Below are 10,726 nucleotides of genomic sequence, written 5' to 3'. Positions count from 1 at the left end.
GTTTTTTATTCCTTGCTCAACTTCTTCTCCTTCTGGACCCTATTATGCAGAAGTTGCTTGGTTTCATGTTGTCAAAAAGCTCCCTTAAACTCTCTTCCTGCTTTTTAATTTTTTTCCCAATTGCTGTTCAGATTGGGTGTTTTTTCTAACCTGTCTTCTCACATGCTGATTCGGTCCTCAGCTTCTTCTAGTCTACTGTTGAAACCTTTCAGGGTGTTCTTTATTGCAACTATGTCATTCTTCATTTCCTCTTGATTCTTATCCATGTTGGTGAATTTCTCATTCAGCTCCTTATTATTCTCATTGAGCTGTTTTTAATTCACAGCCAGATGTTTGAGCATCTTTATAACCATTATTTTGAATTCTTTATCTGACAAATTACTTGCCTCCATTTCATTTAGTTCCTTTTCTGGTGATTCCTCCTTTTCTTTCCTTTGGGGATAGTTTTCATGTAGATACTTTCAATATTAAGGAAGACAAATTTGTCGACCTTTTCTTTCATGAGTTTTACTCTTTTATGTCTTTTGTAAGGAACATCCTACTACAAGGTTATGAAAAAATTCTGCTATATTTATTTTCAAAAATTTAATTAAAAATTGTTCTTTAGTGTACTTGCATTGACTTTACTATATGGTATGAAATCAGAATATAATTTTATCACTTTCTACATTGAGGGCCTTTTGTCTGAGCTCACTTTATTCCATTCATTGATCTATGTAATTCTCGCTGTTCCCACACCATACTTCAACTTTATAGCTTTATAGTTAGTCTTAATATATGGCAGGGTGTCAAGGGTGAGTTATTCATTATTATTTATTTTATTCAAATTTGTCTTGGCTATTTTTTGCCTTTTATTCTTTCAAGTGTATTTTAGGATAAAATTTTATGAAAAACCCTTTGGGATTTTGATTGGAATTGCTCTGAATTAATAAGTTAGTTTATAAATTTGTATGTTTATGATATTGAGAGGGCCTGCTTACTAACTAAGGTTTTGCACTTCTACAGGTGACATTTGAACCAATAACATTGAAATCAGATAGATCTTGTTAGAAATGCAGAAGAGTAGGCTCCTATACTTACTGAATCAGAATCTGCATTTTAACAAGAGCCCAGATTTGGATGTAGGTTATTAAAACTTAAGAAGTATGGGTCTAAAGCCATTTCCTCCTCTTTCTAAATATAGGGAATGACTTAGGGTTTTGATTTAATTATTATACCTTCCTCTCTACTAGATTCCCTAATTAAAAAAAATTATGCCCAAATATCTATCATAAATTCACCCCAACTTCTGACTCTGGCTCCACTTTACTATCACTCACTGTCATTCTCTCCCTTCTCAAACTGCTTGACAGAGTTATCCATGCTTATTGCCCTCATTTCCTCACCTTTCAGCTATTTCTCAGGCTTCTATTCCCATCCTAACTAATAAAAGAGAAACATGGTAATTAGCCGTATGTCCGCTACCCTTCCCATTGGCTAATCAGGGAGATATGCAAATTAACTGCCAGCCAAGATGGCGGCCGGCAGCCAGGCAGCTTGAAGCAAACATGAGGCTTGCATGCTTCAGTCACGGAGGACTCCAACGTTCCCCGCCTGCCTCTGCCGGCCTCTGAGCTTGCAGTTTGAAACATTGTTACAAATATAGAAGCTAAACAAAACCCCAGAAACCTGCTTTCAGCCAGCCGGGATTTCAGAGCTGGAGTTGAAACAGTGTTTCGATTATAGAACCCAAACAAACCAGATACCTGATTTCAGCAGTGGAGGCCTAAGAGCTGGAGCCAAGCCTCAGAGCTAAAGCTGGCCCAGAACAAAAAAGAAAAAGAAAAAAGAAGCGGTTGGGAGCTTCAGTCACCTGCCAGCCTGAAAACAGCCCTCAGCCCTTCACCCAGACTGGCCAGGCACCCAGTGGGGACCCCCACCCTGAAGGGGGTGTGACTAGCTGCAAACAGCCATCATCCCCTCATCCAGGCTGGCCAGGCACCCCAGTGGGGACCCCCACCCTGATCCAGGACACCCTTCAGGGCAAACCAGCCAGCCCCCACCCGTGCACCAGGCCTCTATCCTATATAGTAAAAGGGTAATAGGCCTCCCGGCACTGGGATCAGCGTGGCAGGGGGCAGCGCCCAAACCTCCTGATCAACTTACAGCTCTGTGTGTGACAGGAGGCAGGGCCACAACCTCCCTATCCACCCTGCTCTGTTCGTGACAAGGGGAGGTGCCCCAACCCCCTGATCGCCCTGTGGCTCTGTGTGTGACAGGCTGTGGTGCCCCAACCCCCTGATCGGTCCTGCTCTGTGTGTGACAGGGTGCAGTGCCCCAACCCCCCCACCCCCACGGGCCCTGCTCTGTGTGTGACGGGATAGAGCCATAACCTCCCCATCGGCCCTGCCCTGAGTATTGACAGTGGCGGCGCCCCAACCCCCTGATCAACCCTGCTCTGTGTGTGACAGGGTGTGGTGTCCCAACCCCTTCCCCCCTCACGGGCCCTGCTCTCTGTGTGACGGTGTAGAGCCATAACCTCCTCATCGGCCCTGCCCTGATTGTGACAGGGTGCGGCGCCCCAAACCCCTGATCCGCCCTGCTCTGTGTGTGACAGGGGGCGGTGCCCGAACTCCCCTATCGGCCCTACTCTGTGAGTGACAGGAGGGAGCTCCTCAACCCTCTGATCGACCCTGCTCTGTGCGTGACAGCGGAGAGCTCTCCAACCCCCTGATGGGCCCTGCTCTGTGCGTGACAGGGGGGAGCTCCCCAACCCCCTGATCGACCCTGCTCTGTGGGTGACAGGGTACGGAGCCCCAACCCCCTGATTGGCCCTGCTCTGTGTGTGACAGGGCGTGGCGCCGCCACCTCCCCATCTACTCTGCCTTGAGTGTGACATGGGGCAGTGCCCCAACCCCCCAATCGGCCCTACCCTGAGAGTGACTGAGGGTGGCATCGCAACCTCCCGATCCGCCCTGCTCTGTGCATGGCAGGGGGCGGCACCCCAACTCCCCAATCAGCCCTGCTCTGAGCCCGACCAGGGGCTGCACCTAGGGATTGGGCCTGCCCTCTGCCACCCGGGAGCAGGCCTAAGCCAGCAGGTCGTTATCTCCCGAGGGGTCCCAGACTGTGAGAGGGCACAGGCCGGGCTGAGGAACCCACCTCTCCCCCACGAGTGCACAAATTTTTGTGCACCGGGCCTCTAGTCCTATATAATAAAAGGCTAATATGCAAATTGACTGAATGGCAGAGAAACTGGTTGCTATGATGCACACTGACCACCAGGGGGCAGACGCTCAACCCAGGAGCTGCCCCCTGGTGGTCAGTGCACTCCCACAGGGGGAGTGCTGCTCAACCAGAAGACCTGAGCCAGGCTCATGCCTGGCGAGTGCAGCGGTGGTGGTGGTATCCTCTTTGCCATTGCAGCAGTGCTAAGGATGTCTGACCGATGGATTAGGCCCCCTCCCTGTCAGTTGCACATCTCCTGAGGGCTCCTGGACTGTGAGAAGGCACAGGATTGGCTGAGGGACCCCCGAGTGCACGATTATGTGCACTGGGCCTCTAGTAATTTCATAAAAAACTGCTTTAGTTCAGGTTACTAAGGATCTGCTAATTTCCAAATTGGGAATTTCCCAGTGATCACTTTAGTTTCCTTTTTTTACAGCATCTCTGCACTTTGTCAATTTATTTTTTCCTTTTTGTTGTCTATTTTCATAGCATTTGACTCAGTTTAGGCCTCTATCACCTTTTGCTGATACCCATGAAATTCTCTCCTATGCAATATTTCCCTCTCCAGACTATGTACTTGATCCTTTTAAAAGCTTCTAGGGTTCTTCCAAATATAAACCAGATCATGTTATCACTATACTTAAAACCATTCTTTAGGACTTCATGACTCACAGATCGAACCCAAAACTACCTGGGCCATTACAAGAAACCTTGTTGATTGTGCCATGCTGAACTCTCTCACCTAATTTCTTTGCCGTGGCCTTTCATGAAACTTGTCAGATTAGATGACTTGCATTTCCTTACGAGTTGGGAGGAAAAAAAGTCAAAGGACTCAAAGAATGACTAGATTAGTGGAATAAAGGAAGATTCAAAGATGACAAAAATGCAACCTAGATTATCTTGTTTTTTAATAAGATATTTTCTCCTGCATGCATTTGGGAGCCTTTTGTGACCTTCAATTATATTGACCCCCCTCAAAAATTCCTGCTAACTTGAGACTTCTAACTTTAAGCAGATAATACCTTACATGTTTAGATATTTATTTTATCAAATGTCCTGAGTTAAAAAGAACACACATATTCTTTAGCCTTGCTCACTTGTCTTCCCTAAGCTCAGGCTCTGGAAATCAGCACTAAGTTCAACATCTCAATGCCTTTCCCACAGAGAGGCAGTACTCTCTGAGGTTCTAAAGTATTTCAATTGGAAGATGGGTTATTCTTCTTTAAAATGTAAAAACCTGAAGCAAATTTTCAGATTCAGGCTTTTTTTTTTTTTTTACCAGTATTTATTGAGAGCATACTGTGTGCTGGGTATGGATAAATTTAGGGATTGGAGAGAAAGCCATACATACTTCTTACTTTAAGGGCTTTTAGGCAATTTCAAATGTAAATACAAGACAGTACTGCCTCCCACACAGGATGTTCCTGAAAATATCAGTGGAGGATTCTCAAGTTAGGAACCCAAACCCAAATCAACTAAAAACTGTATATATTGAGATTCACATGTTTGCAGAAAAGTGATACAGCCACAATTTGTATGGGGTGAGGGTGCAGAATTGGGTACTCCTCATCCATTGGTCTTTATAGCATGCTGGAATGTGGCTTAGTGGGTGGGGAGAGGGGTAATTTGTGGGATATGAAATAAAAAGGATCTATAAAGATCTATAAAGGATCTATAAGTAAAGGATCTATAAAGAAAGACATTCATAATTGGGGAGCTGTTTTGATTACCATAGCTCTGTAGTATAATTTGAAGTTACCGTGATACCTCCAGCTTCGTTCTTTTTACTCAGAATTTCTTTGACTATTTGGGGTCTTTTGTGGTTCCATACAAATATGGTGATTTCTCATTCTATTTCTTTAATAAATGACATTGGGATTTTGATAGGGATTGCATTAAATCTGTATATTGCTTTGGGTAATATGGCCATTTTCACTATGTTAATTCTTCCAATCCATGAACACAAGATATTTTTCCATTTTGTTCTGTCTTTTTCAATCTCTTTTAATAATACTTTGTAATGTACAGTATATAGGTCTTTCATGTTCTTTGTTAAGTTTATTCCTAGGTATTTTATTCTTTTGGTTGTGATTGCAAAAAGAATAGGTTTTTAAAAATTCTTTTTGTACATTGATATTGTACCCTGCAACTTAACTGTATTTGTTTATTGTTTCTAGTAGTATTTTGATGGAGTCTTTAGGGTTTCTTATAGACAGAATCATGTTGTCTGCAAAAAGTGACAGTTTGACTTCTTCCTTCCCTATTTGGGTGCTTTTTATTTCTTTCTCTTGCCTTATTGCTCTGGCTAGGACTTCCAGCACTGTGTTGAATAAGACTGGGGAGAGTGGACATCCTTGTCTTGTTCCTGATCTTAGGGGAAAAGCTTTCAGCTTTTCACCATTGAGTATGATATTAACTGAGGGTTTATCATATATGGTCTTTATTATGAGGTACTTTCTATTTCTAAGGGTTTTAATCATAAATGGATGTTGTATGTTATCAAATGCTTTTCTGCATCTATTGATAATGTAATTTTTTATCTTTTCTTTTGTTAATATGGTGTATTACATGATTGATTTGCATATGTTGGACCCCTGGAATGACCACCCAGTTGATCATGATGTATTATTTTTTGGATGTACTGTTGTATTCTATTTGCTTATATTTTGTTTAGGATTTTTTGCATCTGTATTCATCAGAGATATTGGTCTACAGTTTTCTTTGTGTTATCTTTGCCAGGTTTTGGTATCGGGGTTATAGTGGCCTCATGAAATGTGTAGGAAGTAATGACTATCCTTCAATTTTTTTAAAAAGAGTTTCAGAAGGATAGATTTTAAATCTTCTTTAAATGTTCTGTAGAATTCCCTGGAGAAGCCATCTGGTCCTGGACTTTTATTTTTGGGGAAGTTTTTGATGGTTGTTTAAATTTCCACACTGCTGATCAGTCTATTCAAATTTTCCAATTCTTCATGATTTAGTCAATGAAGGTTTTATATTTCTAGGAACTTATCTATTTCTTCTAGGTCCTTGAATTTGCTGGCATATAGCCTTTCCTAATATTCTAGTATGATCCTTTGTAAATCTGTGATGTCTGTGGTGACTTTTCCACTCCCATTTCTGATTTTTTTTCTGTGGGAATTTTCCCTTTTTTCCTTAGTGAGTCTAGCCAGGGGTTTGTCAATTTTATTAATCTTTTCAAAGAACCAGCTCTACCTTTTATTAAATTTTCATAGCTTTTCTGTTCTCTATTTCATTTAATTCTGCTCTAATTTTATTACTTCCTCTCTTCTGCTGACTTTGGGTTGCTCTTCTTCTTTTTCTAGTAGTTAAGATGTAATGTTAGGCTGTTTACTTGGGATTTCTCTTATTTCTTAGGCCTGTAATGATATAAACTTCCTTCTTATTACCGCTTTTGCTGCATCCCAGAAGTTTTGATATGTTGTATTGTCATTCTCATTTGTCTCTCTATATCTTTTGATCTTATCTTTTATTTCTTCTCTGATGGAGTCATTTTTTAGTAGTATACTGTTTAATCTCCACATTTTTGTGGGTTTCTTTGCTTCCCTTTTTCAGCTTATTTCTAATTTCAAGGGATGGTGGTCAGAGAATATGTTTGGTATAATTCCAATCTTTTTGAATTTGTTGATGCTACTTTTGTGACCCAACATATGGTCTATCCTTGAGAATGTTTCATGTGCTATGCAGAAGAATGTATAATGTTCTGGGATGAAGGTTCTATAAATATCAATTATATCCATTTTGTCTAGTGTTTCATTTAAGGTCAATATTTCTCTATTGATTTTCTGTCTAGAGCTATAAATAGAGTATTAAGGTCTCCAACTATGATTGTGTTTTGATTTGTTTCTTCCTTTAGCTCTGTGAGTAGTTGTTTTACATATTTCGGTGCTCCCTGGTTGGATGCATATATATTAACAAGTGTTATGTTTTCTTGATGTGGTGTTCCCTTTATCATTATAAAGTGCCTATCTTTGTCTCTTATTATCTTTGTTATCTTCAAATATATTTTGTCAGATATAAGTATGGCTACACCTGTTTTTCTGTCAATGTTATTTGCTTGGAGAATCATTTTCCATTCTTTTACTTTTAATCTTCTTTTGTCTTTGCAGCTTAAATGTATCTCTTGTAGGCAGTCTATGGTCATTTTTTCCCCCCACTCTGCTATCTGTGACTCTTTATTGGTGAATTTGGATATTTACATTTAATGTAATTATTGATGTACTAGAGGTCCGGTGCATGAATTCATGCATGGATGGGGTCCGGCCAGCCCTCCATGATTGGGGCCGATTGAGCTGGCTGGCTGGGGGGAGGGGATGCGGGAGGTTGGCCAGTCAGCCTGCCCCCGATTGGGGTGTGGGTGGTGATTGGGAGTGGGGCTGGCCATAGGCGATTGGCCAGCTGGCCCCGCCCCCTGGTCGAACTCCCAGTTGAGGAGGCAATTTGCATATTAGCCGTTTATTATATAGGATGAGGATTTTCTATAAGCATTTTATCTTTTGTTTTCTGGTAGCTCTGTGCATTCATTGGTTGTTTTTCTTTGTGTTTTTGTCTATTGTTTAGGCTTGGGGTAGTCCATACTTCTTTCTTCTGTTTCCCCCTTTTTAAGCTATGTGTTCTGGTTGGGGGATTTTTGTGTGTGGTTACCATTAGGTTTATAAAAAGTAAAGTTGCATATATACCATAGTTTTTTGTTTTGCTTTGTTTTGTTTTTTTGAGTGTATCTGATCTTCATCCTCCTTTGCCAGTTCAGACCTTTACCCCTTCAACTTTAATGTTTTTGTTCACAAATTATCCCTGCTTATGCTGCAAGTTTTTTGGAGATTTTACTCATAGTATTGTCACCTTATGTTCTTTGTTTCTGGTAGAATAACTCCCTTTAGTATTTCCTTCAATGGAGGTTTTCTGGTGATAGAATCTTTCAGCTTTTATATGTCTGAGAATGACTTTATTTTTCCTTTATATTTAAAATATAATTTTGCTGGATATATTATTCATGGCTGGTAATTTCTCTCTTTCAGACATTTTAATATTTGGTTCTACTCTCTTCTGGCTTATAGAGTTTCTGCTGAGAAGTCGATGTAATTCTGATGGGTTTTCTTTTGTAGGTCACTTCTTGCTTTTCCCCAGCTGCTTTGAGAATTTTTCTTTGTTATTAATTTTTGACAGATTTAATACCAAATGCTTTGGAGAGAGTCTTTGGATTGAGGTATCAAGGAGTTCTGTTTGCTTCTTGTATTTGAGGATCTAGTTCTTTCCGTAGGTTTGGGAAATTCTCATCCATTATTTGTTTGAATAGACTCTCCATCTCATGCTCCTTCTCCTCCTCCTCCAGAATGCCTATAGTTCTCATATTGCTTTTTCTGATAGAGTCAGATAATTCTCATAGAGTTCTTTCATCTTTCTTTATGCTCAGTTTCCTCACTTCTTCCCTCTGCTTCATTTCTTGATTCCTATATTTGATATCATGAATTATTTCCTCCATCTGGTTTGCTCTGTTTTCTATGCTCAGTAGTTTATTCCTAATCTCCTTTATTACATGCTTCATTTCCAGGATTTCTGATTGGTTCTTTTCTAAAGTTTAAATCTTTTTGATAAATTACTCATTTTGTTATTGATTTGTTTTCTGAGTGCATTGAATTGCCTGTTGGTATTTTCTCACATCTCATTGAGTATTTTCAGAACTGCAATCTTGAGATCTATATAATTTATATCACATATTTCCATGTGTTCCAGCTTGCTTTCTGTAGATTTTTAAATTTTTTTTCTGATCATCCTCGTTACTGTGGTTATTTATGGTATTTGTTGTGCTCCGATGCTTACTCATTTATCTCTGTATACTAGTATATGGTCGATAGAAGCTTCCTCTTTAGAGGTCTTTCTACTATTTTTCCATCATATGGTGCTGAATTACAGATTTACTACCTCTGATCTCCCAGTCTTGACCTCTATGGTTTCCATAAGACAGTGCAGCTGTGCTGCTAGGTGGTGTGGTTTGTTTTGCACTCACCATAATGGTGACCCCTAATCTTCCCCCCCCACCACCACAGGACCCCTCCTGGGGATCAGTCACAGAGGGAAACAGCATTTATACTGCAATAGCTCTTGGTTTACAGGTAATATGCTCTTGGACCTGACTCTATGGGCAACAGGAGTCTAGTTTTAGGAGTCTAAGGGGCAGCAGGGTTCTGTGGTTCCATTTCTTTGTCTGAAATAACTGCCCATCCAGCAGTAGAGAGACACATTGTGAACAATGGGCCCTGAAAGGACTGACTCTATCCTGTCTCTCTCCCTTTATCTGAACCATAGGCACTCCATCTTGTTCTCGTAACCTCCATTTTGTAAGAATTGCCGTTTAAAATTTTCCACTAAACACAGATGGTCCTTTGTTCTGTTAATTCCAGGAAGTAAGTAAACCAGATAGCCTCCCTGGTAGAAGTAACTCTACTATTTCTAGCTTCTGTAAGCACACTTGCTTGAATAATGGGGAAAATGACATTTTTGGGGAAGGGCTAGCAATCTGAATCTGTGTCAGTAACCTAATGTACATTCTTATCAGCCTATAGTCTTACTACCCCCTCTTAATTATCTGGTCCTGCAAGCTGCTCTGTTGGTGTGGGGGTCTGGTCTTTCCTTGGTTCTTCCCATGCCAGGTGTCTTCTGGTTATCTGAGCTGTGCTTAAAGTTGCAAGCTTTCTGCAAGATATCTGCTAAGCACAGTGCCCCCATCCCAGCACATGGTTTTTTTTTTGTTTGTTTGTTTTTTTAAATATGGAATGCTTCACGAATTTGCATGTCATCCTGGCGCAGGGGCCATGCTAATCTTCTCTGTATCGTTCCAATTTTAGTATATGTGCTGCCGAAGCGAGCACTGTTTTGTTTTTGTTTTTTGTTTGTTGTTGTTGTTTTTGCCTTTATAAGCTAAACCCTAAGTTAATTCGGGGCTGTGAGAATTTGAGAGACCCAAGTCATTCCGTGGCCATCAACTTTTGAAATAAAGACTCCAAGTTCGGCTCTTTGATTATGGTGTCTTCTGTTTAGCTTGCTGAATTTCCAATATAACAATTGCAATATCTTGTGCTCTTTCAGAAGTCTGCTAGCTTAGACACTGTTTGCTCCCTATTGGGCTGCCCTTGCAATACTCTGTTCCTCCTGGCCAAAGGAAGTGACTACTCCGGCATCTTCATCCCCTCTCCAGGCTGAGCTGAAAGTTCCCAGATGCAGGGCTGCATCTGAGGGCCATCTGGAATTTCCTCTCTTCTTGTCTTCTTGTTTATTCCTGATTGTCCACTTTTAGGTGCTTTAATGCATGTGTCCCTCAGGCATGCATCTGTGTTGAGCAGGGATTTCTTTGTTGTTATATAGTGGGTTGACTTGTTGATATTTCAGGGGGAAATTCCAAGGGTCTCTCTCATGCCATCATTCCTCTAAGGTCACTCTAAGATAAATACTTAAAAGTGTAATTGATAAATGTCTATTACCATGTTCTTCTTCAAAAGTTGCA

At 40.8% G+C, this 10,726-nt stretch overlaps 1 non-coding gene across 1 annotated transcript; it reads right to left on the bottom strand.

The window, feature by feature from the left end:
• Positions 1–9,987: 9,987 nt before the first annotated feature.
• Positions 9,988–10,094, bottom strand: LOC118652196. Its single transcript, XR_004966465.1, has one exon. It is a non-coding gene; the product is annotated as a U6 spliceosomal RNA (small nuclear RNA).
• Positions 10,095–10,726: the final 632 nt, after the last annotated feature.

This window comes from Myotis myotis, unplaced genomic scaffold (genome assembly GCF_014108235.1).
Source record: "Myotis myotis isolate mMyoMyo1 unplaced genomic scaffold, mMyoMyo1.p scaffold_m19_p_3, whole genome shotgun sequence".
NCBI lineage: Eukaryota > Metazoa > Chordata > Mammalia > Chiroptera > Vespertilionidae > Myotis > Myotis myotis.
The sequence above is the reverse complement of the archived record's forward strand: the minus strand, read 5'-3'. Positions and strand labels throughout refer to the sequence as shown.